At 36.9% G+C, this 19943-nt stretch overlaps 1 pseudogene; it reads right to left on the minus strand.

Moving 5' to 3' along the window:
* Positions 1-19572, minus strand: part of LOC134369583 (transcriptional adapter 2-alpha-like) — a 57768-nt pseudogene extending 38196 nt beyond the window's left edge.
* Between the last annotated feature and the right edge of the window lie 371 nt (positions 19573-19943).

Here is a 19943-nt window from a genome sequence, read left to right on the forward strand (position 1 = left end):
TTTCTCCTGCCCTTCAGGAATACCCACAATTCAGATGTTAGAGTGCTTGAAGTTGTCTGCTATCTCTCTTATGTTTTCCTCATTATTTTTAATTCTTTTTTCCTTTTTTCTTTCTTTTTTTTTTTTTGTCTGTCTGGGCTATTTCAAAAAGACCATCTTGAAGTTCTGAAATTCTTTCTTCTGCTTTCTCTACCCTGCTGCTCAAGCTCTCTGTTGTGTTTTTTATTTCACTGAGTGAATCTTTCATTTCTAGAAATTCTGCTACACTCTTTTTTATGGTACTATTCTCTTTGTAGATTTCCTCCTTCATATTCTGGGTGTTTTTCCTTGTTTCATTGTGTTTTCTAATTGAGTCTTCCTTTATTTCTTCAAGTTTTCTTATGATCATTGCTCGAAATTCTTTTTCAGACATTTGAAGGATTCCCTTTTCCATGGAGTCTGACCTTGGGGCATTACTGTATCCTCTCGTTGGTGTCATTTCTTCTTGATTGTTTGTACTTGTAGTATTTTGGGTTTTTTTGCTGATGCTTGGTCATTTGGTAGGAGGTTTGCTTCTTCTATTACACTGAGGTTGGCTGTGGACTACTTAACAGTGAAAAAGCAAATAACTTGGTTAAAAAAATGGGGAAAGGAACTGAATAGGGTTTTCTCAAAGGAAGATATATGAATGGCCTACAGACACATGTGAAAATATTCAACATCATTCAGCATCAGAGAAGTGTGAGTGAAAACCACATTAAGATACCATCTCACCCCAGTCAGACTGGCTATCCTAAAAAAGACGGAGAAGAACAAATGTTGATGAGGCTGTGGAGGAAGGGGAACCCTCCTACACTGTTGATAGGACAGTAAATTGGTGCAGCCATTATGGAAGATGGTATGGAGATTCCTTAAACAACTTCAGATAGAATTGCCATGTGATCCAGCTATTCTATTGCTGGGTCTATACTCAGAGGAATGGAAAGCATCATGTCAAAGGGATATGCTTGCACCCTCATGTTTATCGCAGCTCTATTTACAATAACCAAGAGGTGAACCAACTTAAATGTTTATCCACAAACAACTGGATAAGGAAGATGTGGTATATGTACACAACAGAATATTATTATGCCATAAAAAAGAATGAAATTCTGCCATTTGCAGCAATATGAACTCAGAGAAAATTATATTAAGTGAAATAAGCCAGGCACAGAAAGAGAAATACTGTATGTTCTCACTCATAAGTGGGAGGTAAAATAATAAACAAAAAAAATAAAAGAAAGAAATGTACAACATTCACAATAATACACTGAACTTTCAAAAAGAGAACTGATGTTACTAGAAGTGGGAGGGGGAGGGAGGAATTGGTAAAGGGCCATGAAGAGCAATGACAGTGTGTATTATTGAATATAATAATTATTCTTATTTGCTCATGAGTATTGATATTCAGCTCTGTACTCCACAGATATGCACATTCAACTATGTTACAACAACAAAAAAATTTTTTAAAAAACTGTTACTCCTTTGTTTGATAATTAACTAGTTTAAGAAACTCAAAGCAAATGAAATGGTTTCAAAACCTGAATCCAGCTTGACATTTATGTTAGTAATACTTACAGAGGTAGAAGTACTGTCGTATTCTAAATCTCTACAACCAGGACATCAAAAGTGGTTGCTTTAAAAGTGTAATAATGAAAAACAAACAAACAAACAAACAAAAAAAAACCTTTCTAAAATGCTTTACTGTTACCCTTTTTTTTTTTTTTTTTTTTGGGTGAAAAGTGTTCCTTTACATTGAGCCAAAATAATTGGAGTTACAAGTTTCGTTGCAGATCCAACCTTCTACATTTCTAGATAAATAAGTTAGCATTGCCATTGCAAACTCTTTATTTGAGGCCAAAAACTGATTCCCACATTGTGGGAAATATGGAGAAATACCCAAGGAAAGGGAATGCATAGGAGATGCATTTTATAATTTAATCACACATGGATACAAGCAACCTACTTTTTAACAAAAGAGAAAAATTATCGGAGAAAGGTATAGATTTTTGTTTTATGAGAATGGACCTTACTTTGAACAATCTTATATATTTTATTTGACTATTTTTTTCTTTTGTGTACTTCCAATGCATTCCCAATTCTATCTCCAAGAACGATTACTCATTGATATAATAACAATAATCTACTATATTTTATCCTTTTCTGAAAGCTGGCCCATGGAGATAAGCACTCATACCTAAATGCACATACTGTAGGCAAAAAATCCATTAAGGAAATTTGGAACCAATATTTCTATTGAAATTCACAGCATGATACAAAGCAGAGCTTTAAAAAAAATGTTACCAACATTATAGGATTAGACTTAATGGGAATCTAGGTATTTTCCTCCCGATGCCAAACACAAAAATTGATTCACTTTGTATTTTTGTCCAGAAAAAAATCACTATAATGTGATATTAAAAAAACATTTTATTTGTGTTTTAAGAATTTAGAGAATTTTATTTTCACAGTAGTATAAAATCATAGACTCTGCTAACAAAGTACACATGTCAAGATGAAATCCCAAAAAGCTTTCTGAACTCCAAAAGAAAACATAAATAAATAAGTCATTTGGAATGACAGCAACAATGAAATAAATTATGTTAACCACAAAGTTCTAGAAAAATTGTCCAATTCTAAGTAAATGTGTCTGTATATTAAGAGACCCACTGAGGGTTAATTTAACAATTTAAGATTTCAAGATTTTTGTTGTTATTGTTATTGCTATATATTACCAAACCCCAAACTTTAGATTAGGGTTACCTGTAATCAAAGTCTCTTAGATATTTGTGTAGTCTCATTTTTTATGAGTCCAGATACAGCTACTATTTAAATAGATTAATAATAATTACAGAATTGTGTATATATTATGTGCTGTTCAGTGATGTGCCATTAAAACTGCTTCCTGGGGATGGGGATGGTGATATACGTTGTTTGTTAATTTCCATGGGGGTGGTGATATATGTTGTTTGTTAATTTCCTTGGTGTAAATACTCCGGTGATGGCTGCTTTCAAGCTACCAATATGATGTCATTGACCAGGAGTTAGAAAAAGATATCTACATTTGGCTTTTGAAAGCCAGTGTGAGCTAGTTCCAGCACACAACTCTATTTGCTGGAAGGATATTCTGCAACACTTTGAGGTAACACTCATCTTTTAAAGATGTGAAAATTGTGATGTTCAATATGGGTAAACTTACTAAGTGCATGCAGCTAGAATAAGAAAGTGACAATTCAAACTCCAGATCTGTCTCCCTACAAAACCCCAAATCTGTTTACATACACACACACAACCTTAAGGTAGGGTTTTTGTATGGATGGAGAAAGATTCTAACACAAAGAATAATATTGCAGCACTTATCTATTTATGCCAGTTGTTTTCTTTTCTACTCGTTAATTATATGGACTCAGCAAACAAGCAGCAAAAATGAAACTTCATTGCTTCTTACTGATATTTACATCATTTAAAAATTGCACAATGTAAGTTTTAAGCAGGATTTCTTAAACAGGAGTTTAAACAGAAGTTTTAAAATTATTCAAGATGCTTGATAACAATAGCATGTGGCTCTCTCGGTTGCTCTAACTCAAATATTCAAGTCTTGTGCACAATTACTAAGCCTCCTTTTTGAATATAAATATGACTATTCTTTTTTTATGCAACCAATTGAGCAAGCATAATTTGCTTCCATACCTTATTCAAATTTATGTAGGTCTAAATTTGTATATCAGGCTACATCCTACTTCCATTCATTTGGTAAGTAGACCAAGTCACAGAAAATCATTTATAACTTGCATGCAATATAAGACAACTTTAAAGAGTGCCACTTTTATATACCAATTCACTGTACTAACATACTTCTGCAAATGAAAACTTACTACCATTTTAGAATCAAAAATTAAGACTGAAATCTGTAGAGCAGTGAAGAAGTATAGATTGACCAAATCAGAATTTCCATTTTATTTTCAAAACTTATTTGATATTCTTTTTTAAATTATGACTTCTGTTTTATCTCAGAGGAAGTCTTTCAGATTTCATAATGCTACATTTTATTTTGGCTTTAAAATTCTAGTAGAAGAAAAGAAATCAAATAACATATTTCATGTCTTCTCTGTCCTCTGTAACCAAGTTTTTTAAATGCAGTTCCTTTGGTAACTTCGATTCACTGGAGATATTCAGAGCTTATAATATTCTTAATCATTCCATTTTTAGAAATATTATGCCCAGTTTATATACATGAATACCATTTTTAAAAAGTGGCCTTTAAATATGAGCGAGATGAATTTCTCCCAATTCTGGGTCTATTCTTCACTAAAGAGGGACAATTTTACTGAAGAATGCATATCCCACCCACCAAAGATGTTTCTCTATTCAAATCTGGTGCTAATATTGTTCTCCTCAACAAGCCTTTGTGTTTTTATCCCTTAAATAGGTTACAATAAATCTGCAGCTTCTTATTTGCTTAAAGTAGTGGTTCTCCAAGTGTACTCCTGGAACTGAACTGAAGCATTCAATGGGAATTACTTAAAGTAAAATGGTGGTCGAATAAATTCTGGAAATGTACAGCTGAATAGAAGTTAAATGTTTTTTTAATCACATTTAATTCTTTATATAGAACATCTTCAAAAACACTTCTCATGTTCTTTGGAAAATACACTAGGTAACTCTGCCATGGAAATGTGTAATGGAAGTGAATGCATATTCTGACTGCCAGGAAGAGTGCCAAAACATACTTTGGGTATCCTCTTTCCTGAGTTGATGATATCAACCTAGGTGATATTTGAAAGCAAATCTAATATTGGATTCTAATTATTCAAGCTTTTGTTCATGACTGTTGCAGTCTTGAGTAAGCAAAGCATGGTTAACAGCCTTAATGTGTTTCTTTATCCAGATTATTGCATACAGTTAAATCTAGGCCCCAGACAATTTTCTGAACTCAGCTTTTGCCTCTCTCTGCCTTATCAAACTTTTGCCTTATTTGCTTCTCTCTGACTCTTGAAATATCAGCTTAGTTTCTGCTCAGTGTCTAATATTTTCAATATATGGCTTAATATGTATACTAGAGTTGAACAAATTAGGAAATCCATTATAGATTATGGGAACCATGTTTTTCGTGATTGGAAAAAAGAAGCTATAAATAAGTAAAGGTATAAGGCTAAAGTGAACTCAGTTATGTTGGACTGAAACTGTGGAACTCACGGTTGGAAAAAAAATCACCTAATAAAAATTTCCTCCACCCTCACCAAAAGCAACTACATAGCAAATGCGACACTTCAAAATAAACAATTTGTATTAGATAACCTATGAAATGATTTTCAAATATGTTAAAGTAGTTTTTGAAGTTCTTTTATCTAACATTTTCTCTCAGATTGACTTTATTCTTTCTTTTTTTAAATTTTTTGTTCTCTTGGTTCTTTCTCTGTCTTTCTCTGTCCACACACACACGCACACGCACACGCACACGCGCGCATGCACACACACACACACACACACACACAACACATGCATACATATTTATGTATATCTATGGACTGTGAAAAACAAAACAAAGCAATATAACCAAATAATATGTAAAGCATAATCTAAGAACTCATACTAAAAATAGAAGTATAATTGAAACTGCATATTAAAAGAGTTCGTGCTTTGTGAATTTTGACCTGGAAACACCAACTCCAAGATGTGTCCTTTCGAAATGGTTAGACAATAAAGATTTAAGAAAAAAAAAATCTTCCTGTGAAATCTACTAGAAAATGAGCCTCATCCAATTAAGAAATGATACTGGAAATTTTAGCAAAATGTATTTATAAGTAGTTATAGATTGAATATACATATTTACATATTATAGATTTTATATGCATTTGTCTATATTTACCAACATATTGTTTATATAAATATTTGCATAAATTTATACATACATATCAAGTATATTTACATATTTATTTATACATTTAATTATAGGTCAAAGACTAAAAGTTTGGGATAAAGGTGGCAACCAATATATAACTGACATGCATATTGAAAAGGTATAAATAATACAAATGGCATAGGGAATCCAAGGATATTTTTTATAGTTCCAAAACAAAATGTAAAATGTTTAAGCAAAGAAAAAGAATAAGATCACTATAAACATTAGTATACACATAGCTACTAGAACAAAAATATAAATTTCCTACATGTTAGAACAAGAAGAACACTTGAAAAAGGAAATAAACCACATAGAGGAACACAATAAATATAACATAAGCGCCAAAACTATCAAAACAAAAAATATCTTGACAGAATTAAAACTAAGCACATCTGTTATATCACTAAATGTGAATGGGATTGCCACCCATTAAAAATAAATAAATAATTAGATTGGTTCACTAAGCAAAACCCATCTCGATACTATTCATACCTAAAGCAAAATGATTCTGAAAGAGTAAAATTTAAAGGATAAGAAATATATACCATCAATGAAAAAGAAAACAAGAAAGGAGGCTTTCCTATTCTGATACCAAAGAAGGCAGAATTCGGGCCCAAGATATTAAATATGGCAACACGGAACAATTTTAAATTCTGAAAGCGACATTCACAGTATATAACAGTTATGACTATCTACACAACACAGCAAAATAAGAAAGAAACCAACTTCATAAATCAAAAATTACATGAGAGTCAAGAAGAAGTAAAAAGAAATATATTTATAAAGAAGGCCTTTAGCACACCATTATAAGTCCAAAAAACAGAAAACAAATCAAGAACACAAATAGTAAGAAAAGATTTAAAAGATCTAAACAGTATTATAAAAAGATCATAGATCTAATGTATATGTACCAGCATTTAAAACCCAATATTAGAGAATATAATTTTATCTCAAGTAATTATAAGATTCACAAATGTTGATCATATATTAGAACATAAAGAAAATATCAAGTTCCATGAAGAAATGCAACCAATATTTTGATCAAAATGCAACGAAAATAAAAACATAAAAAATTAATTAAAAAATCAAATTCAACTACTCAAATAAAATGAGTAAATTTCATAAAAATGTAACTTATCAAAACTGACACACAAAAAAATAGAAAACAACTTAGACTTGATAAATTTAATTTATTATCACCCTGCCACAATCCCCAAAGAATACTGCAGATCCAATGGTTTGAGTGGTAAATTCCATAAAACCTGATAGGAGAAATAACAAAAATTTATAGAAAATGTTTCAGAGTCAATGGACAAAAAGAATGATTGAGTATCATAATGATGAATAAGCTAACTATCCTGATCACATATTGTACACAATTATTGAAAATCAACATTGTACCCCAACTGTATTTATAATAAATTATCTAAATAAAATGGCAACAATAAAACTATTGTTCAAAATTTTTTTTTAAAGTATATGCAAATGAGGAATTACAGCAAGATATGCAAAGGTTTAAGAATGAGATAGGCATGTTACTTGGAGAGTTCCTAGCTTCGGAGAAAGAAAATGTTCAAGTTTAAAAAGAGGTAGAGGTTGACATGCTCCTACTCTGTTATTTCTCTTTATCAATTATCTGATCCACTCTGATTTTCTACTTATGAAAAGCTCATGTGAATAATGGGGTTATCTAAATATGTAATTGTGTCTAGAAATAGATTATTTCTGCTCTCTCAACAATAGTTCAAAAAAACATTCTGATAGTCTTTATTCCTTAATAACCTGTCTCTCTAACAGTCTTCCAAGTGGCATATGAACTGGAGAGCTAATTTAGGCAAATATTATGGGACCTTCTGAACCAGGATAAGCATCAAAAAGGTTGCTAAAAAATGTAATATGTTCATGGAGTTTTCCTGTCTCCCCCCCACTCCTCCAACACTGGCTTAAAGTTAAATTGCTTTTATTTAAACAATAAAATGGGAGTACAGTGGAAAGGAAGCAATGACTGAGAATGGATATATAAATGTATCTGACCTTACAAGTTACAATAAATATACCCAGCCAAACTAAAAAATAATAAATAAATAAATAAATAAATAAATATTTAGAATACAAAGAAAGAGAAATCATTGCCTGACTTGTATTATTAAGAGGCTAGCATAACCACACACACAAAAAATATTTAGCAGATATTACCAAGAAAAAACAAAGAGAGAGAGAGAGAGAGATAGAGATAGAGAGAGAATTCTAGACCAATGTTCCTTATTAAGCTAGATAACAAAATCCTTATTTTCTCAATTAAGTAGATAGCCAGGTAGTTATTTGAAAGAATGAGGACTGAGGATAGTTCAGTGGAATTTTGAAGAGAAAGGAGAAAAGTACAAAAAATGTGCATAAGGATAAATGAATGAATAAGGGAAGTACAATATTATGACTGGTTGCATAAGAAACTTCTGTTACGGTGGTCATGGTATGATGTAGCCTAACTGTATGGCTAAAAGTGCTTCTACAGAAGCATAGGGATGAGAAATGGTTTCTACTTCAAAGGTGTGTTCTCTTTAATACATTTTCCAAATATTCTAGTCATGCTATTTTAGAAACTGCAATTTATCTTGAAAATGGTTATTAAATTTTGTAGTAAACTGCTTTAAAAACCTCTCAAGTCAAAATTAATGGGCACATACTTTACAACTGATTGTCTTTTTAAAAAGTAGATTTCCAAATTTAGCAACACATATAAAATTAAGCATAAAGTCTAATTTTCACCAAACAAGGGGACTATTAAACAGAATTGATTTTCTGTAAATTACAAGGATAAAATGTTTTCAGAAATTTTTCTTTAAATCCTTTATCTTAAAGATATCAAAACAAAAATTATCTAAGAAATCATATATTTTTATGTAAATATTATATTAGTATATGAATAATTTATATTTAGTGTTTCAGACATCAGAATGAATCACCATCTTTGGTGAGTCTGAAGATATACTTAGGAATCTTTATTGCTTGAACACAAATGGAGATGCTTTCATTATTATGGAAATATTATCAGCATATTACTTTACAGCAGGTTAATGTATGGAGAAGGAATACATTAAAAGACTTTTATAATTCAAGCCTGTTCCAAGAAGCAGTGGTAATGTTATTTATGGTTAAATAATTATAAATAAATTTGGATTAAATTTAATTTTGCATGTAAAATCATGGTTTATGGAAAAGTTAGTCAATTACAACATGAACCACTCTCAATAAAAAAGACAGCTTGAGAGTCTATGACACAGAATATCAAGTAAGAGTTATAGTATTAGAAAGGAATATACTCAAATAAAAAAGCATCTGGTATAATATGTTTTGCTTCCTATAAATTGCTGCCTTCAATTTCTTGGCAATGTAAATTAATTCAGAAAATGTGTTCCATACTGTGTGGTGTGACCTAGATTATAAAATAGAGGAACAAAGAGTAAGATTGTACTTGAGTGAACTCACTAAAATAGCTCAATAAAATTTGCATGCTTTTCAAATAAGTTGTGTTCTGAAAATCAGCTATAATTTGTTAGTACCTTAAGCCTTTTCTATATGAATATTCTAGATTGATGCATCTTTCTTTCCTACTCTTTTTTTTCTATACATATTTGCAAAAAAGAAAAAAAATCCCAAAGCAGCAGAGCCCAAAATGAAACCCAGTGTGGTTAAACACAGAGTACAAAGCAAACTTCTTTATATTACACTTAATTTATGTTTGCATTGAATGGATTTTAATCATTCCTGTACATCTTATTACAAAAATTTCAGAGTTTCGATAAGACCACTTTGATACAGATATGAATTTTAAAGCATGTGAGACAAGCGGCAAAGTTTTTTCTAAAGGTGGAGGACCAGACTTGTCAAATGTCCAACACCTTGCTAAACACAAGAAGAAATAAATAGGTATAAATAAGATAAAACAGAATGGAGATAAGAAAATAAAAATAAGGAAGCCAAGGTACAAGAAAGTCAAAAAGACTAAATTCCTGGGGCCTTCATCAGCAGATACAAATCATTCTAAACTTTTTTATTTCATGTTTCCATTAGTGTATGAGTAAGATTTTTCCCAGTGTCCTGAGACAAAAGAAATCCTAGTACACAGCAGCTACACTCTATTGAGAAGTTAGATCCAAGCAATGTCATCAGGATTTATGGTCTAACAACTTAGTATCCCTTTGAGAAAAGTACACAGAAAATAAAACAAAATTATTTTATTCTTAAATAACTACAATTTACTAATAGAATGTGAGTGCCCCGTGGATACTGCAGAACTTCTCAAACCTTGAGACCAAATTAGACACCACTATTTTCATTTCTTGGTCCACATGGATACTTCTGCAGTACTTGCTGACTATTATAGCTTTTCTGAAAACTCAGCTTTGCAAAGATGTGATATCATAATTCCACAAGGTGAGTGGTCCTAGTAAATGTGTGCTCTTTCCTTAAAACACTGAGTAGGGTGTTAACCTGAAAGCAGCTACTTTATCTTAGGCCTCAAAACTTGGACTTTTGGTCATAATGCCAAATGCATAGACATTAGGGCAAAGCCAAAAAGCATTAGAGTGCTATCTCAAGATGATGTCACATTAGGAGTTTATATATTTGTGTGTGTGTTGAGGGGGTTTCGCATGTGTATATATATATGTATATAGGTACTTATATATGTGTATAGATACACACACATATCAGTTGGACTTCAATAAAAATGAAAAGTAATCAAAATTTCTACTGTCAATTTGTTGAAAACATGAAATACACATTTACAGAAAGGAAGGGACATTACAAAACAATATTATATGCATTTTCTCATTAAATTTTATTACATCTTCAAAATTCCACACTCACAGCTGCTTTTAAAACATTTCCCTCTTACCTTTACACAGGCCCTTCAATGTAATGCTACCCTTAATTCTTCCTTTTTTCTCACACTCTATTCACTCACTGCTCCTTTTCAAAATCCCCATGCCCATGCAAATGGCTATTTGCCTGCATAGCATCCAGGAAAGTGTAGTATAAGGTCATTTCTGACTATACACTTTTCCTGAGTCTGAGGAACAGACCTACTAGAATTCTCATGCATAAAACTCTGCAGATCCTTACATAGACAAGTAAACAGTAGACTACAATTTAAAAAGTGATAAATTTTAAGGGGAAAAGCTCAGGAACCTACATAAATATATAAAAGGAACACATGATGCAGATTTTTTTGTCATGAATTAAGTAGAAATTTCCAGAGATAGTGTTACATAATTTGATACTTGACAAATTAATGAGAATGTAACAGATGAAAAAGCAGGACAAGGAAGTATAGTGTGACTAGAGTACAGAGTGCAAGGGTTCAGAAGTCAGGTTTGATAGTCTGAGTCATATCATGTAGGGCTTGTAAGTCATGCTATGGAACACACAGGTTGAGATTAGTATTATTAAAAGATGGGGGCTCTGGCTGCAATTTGGACTGTGGTGTTCTAGCCAGACCTTCTAGATTATAAGGAATAGATAGTTCCTGACATCAACTCAAACAAGGGGAGGGAATGTAATTGTAGAGATAAACATCCAGCAGCAAAAGGGAAAAGAATCTCATAGAAAAGGATGAACAAGGATGGCAGTGGAAGAAGGTCTTGTGGAGACTGAGAAATATGGGCAACTCGGAAAACCTCAGTAGAAAGAGGATATAGATCTTCTCTAGTACACCCATTTTCTTCAGTCTCATTTTTTCGGTTAATTTGCTGGATGATTGTTTATAAACCCTGTATCTTTTCTATACCATCTTTTCTTTTTGCACATAGCTTCTATTTTTTTCATTGCTTTGATCAGGTTATATTTGTGACCTCTAATGTACCTGATGGCTTCTATCTATACATGTTTTAGCTGCAGTTCCCAGGATTAACTGAACTACTTACTATTTCCCAGATTGGACTCCAAAGAGAAAGAGAGGGACCAAGATACTAAGAGACTAAGAGACATTGAAAAATCGAGATTAATATGCATAACTTGCCATTTTTTAACAATGATGAAAAATTTATAACACAATTGCTTTAAAATCAATGGCCATTTCTATTAGATAAACATAACTACTTATGATATCAGCTCTTATGGAAACTTAAGTTTGCACCATGAGTGTCGGGTCCGCTGCTAGCTGACCCGAACAGCCCTTAGCCTCGTTCCTTTTGGTGGGTGAGCAAATGGCCCAGATTCCTCTTTCCCTCCTGTCCCCTTTGGAAGGAGACGGGGGAAGAGAGCCGTGAAGAGAGGTGAGCACACCACTGGCCCCCCAAAAACAGCCCGGTTAAAGGACACTCAGATGTGGCAGGGGTTCTGTCAAGCAGTTCCATTTATTATCACACAAGCACTTGCTTTTATAGGCAGATGGGGAGGGGAGGTTTTAACATAATCCTATCAACTTAAAGGTCAAGGGCATGCATCCTGTCTCAATGCCTAGCTATTGCAACCACGCAGTGTTCACGAGCGCAGAAGCAAGTATTTGGCCAATAAGGGCTAAGGCAAGTTTCCCGCAGACACCCCCACCCTACTTCCTCCTGGCGCCATCTTAGGCTGCCACATTAATACAGCCTTGTGGGCCTATAATGGCACCACTTGCAATGTCACTTAAGGTGGCCGTTAGTTTTTAAGGCCCGACAATTCCCCCTTTTTTGTTTTAATAAGGCAGCTGAAGGTGGCTAACCTTCCCAGCCTCGCCTCCATTCCCTCTGGTGGCTGTGCCTGTCTTAGGTTGTTTCCCTCTGGAAATCTTACCCGTCATTGACTATCCAGCCAAGCGGGGGCGGGGCGGAGCCTTAGAGATTGGCATTGATTTCTTGAAGGGCCATATTGACCCAAGGGCTGTCAGGGCTTTCACTATGGGCCACCTCCTCTACCACCTGGGTGAGCATTATGAGAGAAGTGGTGTTGCGCCTTATAAGGGACACAACCTGGCAAATGGCGTAAGGCCCCAAGATGCTAGGGCGCCTGCCAGGGAGGACAGGAGGGTGGTGAGCCACGGGGAACCTGAAAGCCAGCTTTGGAACCAATTACTATTAGTTTCACGTTCTTTTTTTGCGCTTTTCTAATCCTTCTCTAAGCTTAGCTACGGAATCTTTGACCACTCCAGAGTGGTCGGCGTAGAAGCAGCACTCTTCTTTGAGGGCGGCACATAGCCCTCCTTGTTGTAGAAATAGCAGATCCAATCCGCATCGGTTCTGTAGTGGCTTGTATGACCTCCCAGGTTTGGTTGGCTGGCTCGTGGGGACCTCCCCCGGTGGCAGAGGCCCTTGTCCTTGTTGACCCGAGGAGGGCGGCCACTTGGAGCATCCACAAAGGGTTCATAATGCAGTCTGAAACATACAAACAATAAACTCCTCAGGGTCCTCAGTACCCTGGGTGTCTGGCAAGAATTTAAGATTTTTGGCTGGGACCCATATAGGGGTTGACTCACTGAGGGGGAAGACACAACCAAACCCTCGACCCATAGTTAGAAATGGGTCAGGGCCCCTCCACTGGCCTGTTAAGGGGTCTTTCCACCACACTTGGACTTCCAGGCATGGTGGTTGAGCGGACCACTGTTTCTGGAAGGCAGACAGGGGTTTATTTTTGGAAAAATTTAGGATGTTTAAAGTTAGGAATGCCTGCCCCAACTGCTGATGAGGGCTGGTGACTCCCCCTTTTTGTTTTAATAATTGATTTTTTAGGCATTGGTGATGCCGTTCAACAATGGCTTGTCCTTGGGGGTTATAGGGAATTCCTGTAGTATGTTTAATGTTCCATTGTATTAAGAATTCTTGTAAGGCTTTGCTAGAAAAACAAGGGCCATTATCTGTTTTAATTTGTGCTGGCAGCCCTAAGGTGGCAAAACACTGCAGCAGGTGATTTTTTGCATGCTTGGCAGCTTCACCTGCGTGTGCTGTGGCCCAACACGCGTGTGAATAGGTGTCAACGGACACAAAAATATATTTGAGTTTCCCAAAAGGTGGGAAGTGAGTTACATCAGTTTGCCACAGCACATTAGGCTTGAGTCCCCTAGGATTGACCCCTGGCGGTTGTAAGGGGGGTACTTGCAGATAAGGAAGGCATGACTTGCATGTGTGTACAATCCTTTTTATCTGTGAAATAGGTATATTTGGAAACCTGGCATGTAGACCTTGCCAGTTTACATGAGTTAAAGTGTGCAGTTGGCTGGCACTATCTATTGTATATATTTTAGGGCCCTGAGAGGCAAGAGTGTCTGCCTGGGCATTTCCAGTGGCTAGAAATCCTGGCATCCCTTGATGACCCTGAAGGTGTTGAACAAAAATAGGGTTATTGCGGCCTTGTAAGGTACTCCTTACTTGTATCATAAGGGAGGAGATGGGATTACAATCTAAGCGAATGTGGGCTCCCTGAGGCCAGGGAGAAGATTGGCCGCATATAAGCTGTCTGTAAAAAGGTTCATGGGGTCTGGCACCTTTTGCAGGGCAAGGAGTATAGCGAGCAGCTCTTTGTATTGTGCTGACCCATCACAGGGGTGAAGATGAGTAGCGGGGGCCGCCTGTGATGTGGTGCATGGGGGGTTGTAAATAATTACAGCAGCCTTTGATTTGCCACCGTCCATGAAGACATTGTAGGCGTCTACCAGGGGTTTGGTGACAAAAAGCTGTGGGTTAGTCCATGACAGCTCTTTGAAGGCAGAGACCCATGTATTATTGCCATAGTGGCAATCAACAACCCCAAGATACCTTTCTAGAGCCAGTGCCAGCCGGTTTTGATATTGATGGCACTCGGGTGGGAGCATGAAGGGGGTTTTTTTGCCTTTAGCCTTGGTACATTGGCTTTTAAAATGACCTTGTCTTCCGCAACCAGAACATTGTCCCATGAAGGGTGAGGAAGTATTGTTTCCTCAGAGGATTAGGGCGGTAAACGCCTTGAAGGCTTCGGTTGAGTTTTGTGTCTGAGCCTGCAAGGCTGAGGATAAAGTCCTGGCCTCAACAGCCATTTTTTTTTTTTTCCCTTTTACAACGTTGACCAGATAGGCCTGAGGGGCCGCTTCCACCTCTTGGGCTGCAGACGGCTGGGCATTCCCAGCGAGCCATGACAAGAAAAACCTGCGGCTCTGCCGGGGATGTTTTTAAAGGTGGACCAGCCTCCTCCACTTCTTCAGGTGCCACTTTCTCTCCTTGGGCTGAACTTTGCTCAAGGCCTTGCATTGGCAGCTTTGCTTCCTTTTTTCTCTCCTCATCGAACTGCGCCCAATCCCTTTCTGCCCCTTCCTGATGCTCGGGACAGAAGCAAAGTTTAGGGCAGAGATGGTTGGGCAGAACCCTAAGGGGGGGGGTCTAGCCCGTGACTAATCTCATTCTATCTGGCCAGGGTCTGAACCCGGTCCCGAGTCTCATACGAGAACAAGTTGGACAAAGGTGCCCAAGGGGCTACCTTCACCACATGACGCCAGGCATTGGTGGCCGTGGAGTCAGATATTTCTAGGTCTCTGCTTTTTAACATGTACTTTAGAGCCTTGCTGGCTGTCTTGTCACTCTTTCCACACACACCTCCCATGTTGCCCGTGAGGAAGGGACAAAGGGAGCAACAGGGCAGAGAAGTGCAGGGACTTCCTCCTGTTATGGTACTCACCCTGACAGGCAGGCGGATTACTTCACGGCGACTACCGCGGTTGCGGGGACCACTCCGCTGGTTGATCACCCTTCGCCGACTTTCTTTCAGGACCGAGCAGCCGGGGGCCTCACTCGCTCGCCTTTCACTCACGAGTTTTTTAATCTGAAGGTCGTGAGTTCGTGCCTCACACGGGGCACCACTCTGTCGGGTTCGCTGCCGGCCGACCCGAACAGCCCTAGCCTCGTTCTTTTCAGTGGGTGAGCGAACAGCCCAGGATTCCTCTTTCCCTCCTGTCCCCTTTGGAAGGAGATGGGGGAAGAGAGCCGTGAAGAGAGGTGAGCACACCGCCGGCCCCAACCCAGCCCAGTTAAAGGACACTCAGACGCAGCGGGGGTTCTGTCAAGCAGTTCCATTTATTATCACACAAGCACTTGCTTTTATAGGCAGATGGGGAGGGGAGGTTTTTACATAATCCTATCAGCTTAAAGGTCAAGGGCATGCATCCTGTCTCAATGCCTAGCTATTGCAACCACGCAGTGTTCACGAGCGCAGAAGCAAGTATTTGGCCAATAAGGGCTAAGGCAAGGTTCCTGCAGACACCCCCACCCTACTTCCTCCTGGCGCCATCTTAGGCTGCCACATTAATACGCCCTTGTGGGCCTATAATGGCACCGCTTGCAATGTCACTTAAGGTGGCATTAGTGTTTAAGGCCCGACACATGAGCAAAGCCAAAGGGTTTGATAATTCCTCTTAAAAGAAGCTGTAAAGTAAGACAGAGAGAAGCTGGGGAGAAAATTTAATGATTTCTAATACAAAATAGGGATAGCAATGATCTAGAGCTTTGGCCAAGGAGAAGAAGATCATTAGATTGATCATAGGAATGTTTGGTGCTCAATTAGACATTCCTATTAAATGACTAGATATAAGATCTAAGAGAGATAAGGGAGTTAAGTATTAGTAACCACAAAGAGAGTTATCTAGCAATAAATTTCAGTAGTATATTGCACACAATAGTTGCAACATGTAAAAAGGGCTGGAGTTAAGTTTCTATGCACCTTTATCAAAAATAACTTTCTGTGGTACGTTATAATAATTAATGTTAATTGTGTTAATTATATTAACCATTGAAATTGATAGAGATTGATTATTAATTTAAGACATGCACTCACAACCTGAAGGAAAAAAAAAAAACTATATCTATAACTATTTATTGTTACTAAATGTTTATCATAGGTTTTCCTGAAAGGTCCATGCAGAGTATGGAGAACATGATTACACTGGGCAATTGATAGAATGCTTTCAACAGCGGGGCTGACTAGCCAAATCATCAGAATATAAGTCCTTGTAATCAAAAAAGTCAGGTAGAGTAACGTTCCACTTTAAGACTTTTACTTATTACCGTTTCATATTGTCATTCATTTGTGACTAGAATGTAAGTTTCATGGGTATAGGTTCTTGTTTTATTTTTCATTAAAAAAAATATATATATACACACACACATATATATATATCACTGTTGTATTCCCAAATCCTAGAATAGTACCTTATATATAATAAGTCCTCAACAAATATGTCATAAATTTAGAAACATGTGAATGTATATACATATACCTGTGCTAGTGGTGAAAGCAATGAAACAATATAACCTGAAACTAAAAATAATTTGAATTTTTATTAATGCAATGACAATGTTCTTTATTCAACAAATACTTAGACATATTTTGAGGACTCTGGATATTCATTAAATAACAAGAACTAGTTTATTGAGAGCCTATTAGAATAATTGTTGACATTATCTGATTGATTTTGAATGTATAGCCCATTTAATTTAATTAAATACCAATTTTTAGGTAAAATGTTTTAATCGCCTTTCTTTCTTTCCTCTTCTTCTTTTTTTTTTTTTTTTTTTGCATCCTTGGGTGGATGCAACTAATTATTATCTCCTAAATGTCTTGAGTAGGTGCAAATAATTATTAGTTCTTAAAATGTCTTTTGAGAATAGATCACAAAAAGTCTTCCTAGAAATGAAATACAGTTGTTGCTCAGTATCCACAAGGGAGAAGGGGATTGGTTCCCAGACCCCTGCTAATACTAAAGTCCATAGAGGCTCAAATCCCTTATATAAAATAAAATGATGTAGTATTTGCATATAACCTATGCATCTCCTCTCATATACCTTAAATTATCTCTAGATTACTTACAATACATAATACAATGCAAGTGCTATGTAAATAGTTGTACTGTATTTTTATTTGTAATATTTGCATTTTTTTTTTCCCGCAATATTTTCGGTCAGTGGTTGGTTGCATCTGGGGATGTGGGACCCACGGACAGAGGGCGCTAACTCTTAACTCTTTAATTTTCCAATAAATTATTTTGATAATATATAATTTATTGCTGTTTTAAAAGTAAAAAGTGAATTTATAGAAGTCAAGGGAGAAAAATTCCAAGTCAGGACGAAAACTGTAACAAGATTATTACAGTCATGAGTGGTTTAACAATAGGGATACGTTCTGAGAAACATATATGAACATCACAGAGTGTACTTACTACACACCTAGGCTATATGGTGCAACCATTACAGGTAATCTTGTGAGACCGCCATCACATACATGGTCTGTCATCAATCAGAATATCATTATGCGGGGCATGACTATGTTTTTATTCCAATATCCTTAACAGTTGTTATAGGATACTATTATTATAGTATCACTGTTGTCCAAATTCTCTCCCAAGCCAGTCCAGTTAAAGAGAATAATAGCTAATATATAGTAGCCCGTATTCTATATGGCACAACATCTTACTAGGTTAATTCATTTAATTCTAATAGCTACACACTGAATTTAACATTACCACTCCCATTTTATAAATAATAAAGCAGAGGCTTATAGAGGAAAGTAGCCACTTAGGTCATACTGCTACTAAGGGTGGAGCAGAAGTGGCTCAGGAGTCTTTACCTTAACCACTGCGTTAACTGCCTATATTTTGCTTTTTGTCCTCTGCTGTCAAACTACTCTAGACTACTGTTTTCTCTCTTTGGGACCAGTTCTTCTCTGGCTGGCTTTTCATTTCCACTCTTTCTTCTACATAATTTACTCCTCATACAGCAACCAAATGAGAATATATGGCTGCCCTGCTTAAAATCTGTGATGATTTTGACCTGTCTAAGTATGAATTTCAATCCTTAGCAAAACCTATATCATTGGAACCATGCTGAAATCTACACCCGAGGCTTTCAAATATGTTTGTACAGAAAAATCACCAGGGTGCTTTTAAAAACTATTGATATCAAGGCCCTACCCCAGACCATTTAAATAGAATCTCTGGGCATGGGGCCTATCCAGACAATTGCTATGTTCAGTCAGAGATGAGAACTCTGCCACTAGGGCCTCCTTTGGGACTACTCTTCACTCTCTAACATCCAAGAGCCTTTTCTGTTGTGTTAATTAACCATGACCTAATCCCCTTTTATGAAATTTTCTTTTATGTTACTTACACACTTGTAATAATAGTGCTCTATTATAGTGTGATAGTTTTTACAATAAAGCATAAGCCCAGTGATGGCTGATACCATATCTCTTTGCTTTAGTATTTCATCTCTGATGCTGAACACAGGCTCTGATACATAGAACGTATCCAATAACAATAGAAGAAAGAAAGAAAAACATAGGTCTCATGTTGCACCTTTTCGCTTTAACAAAAACAAAATTTTCCTAATTTCACTTGTAAAAATGTTCTTAATGTTGTACAAAATAAATTTGACTTGGACCTCAAGAAAGTTAGCAGATGTCCCAGGGATTCACACCAAGGCACAATATGACTATTCCCCTCTGCAAGTGTGTATCACTATTGTTCACAAAAATAATGTCTCTTTAAAAACTATCCTACCAGCCAGCAGAACTGTGGAGCTCCTCATGGCTCCATCAACCCGCAGCCTCGGACCCAGGCAGGGGGGCGGAGCTCCAGGCCCTGCCTCTGTGCTCTGAACCGGCATTGTGCAGGTGAGCCCGCTGGTACCAGGCAGCAGAACCTTGTTGCTCCTCATGGCTCCTTCACCCCACTGACTGGGACCCAGGCAGGTGGGGAGCTCCAGGCAACGCTCCCGTGCTCTGAACCAGCATCACACAAGTGAGCCCCTCCATACCAGCCAGTGGAACTGCACAGCTCGACACAGCAACCTCACCCTGCCACCTTAGACCCAGGCCGGGGGTATCTCCAGAACCCACCCCCACACCCTGAACTGACATAGCGCAGGTGAGCCCACCAGTAGTGGCCGGCAGCAACACCAGCCCCAGCAAGCAGAACTGTGCGGCTCCACGTGGCCCCCTCACCCTGCCTCAGACTCAGTGGGGATCACCAGCCAATGGATCTGACCCACTGAGTTTGGCCCAGCAGAACTCCATGGAGCTAGGGGCT

The sequence above is a fragment of the Cynocephalus volans genome, chromosome 1 (assembly GCF_027409185.1).
Source record: "Cynocephalus volans isolate mCynVol1 chromosome 1, mCynVol1.pri, whole genome shotgun sequence".
NCBI lineage: Eukaryota > Metazoa > Chordata > Mammalia > Dermoptera > Cynocephalidae > Cynocephalus > Cynocephalus volans.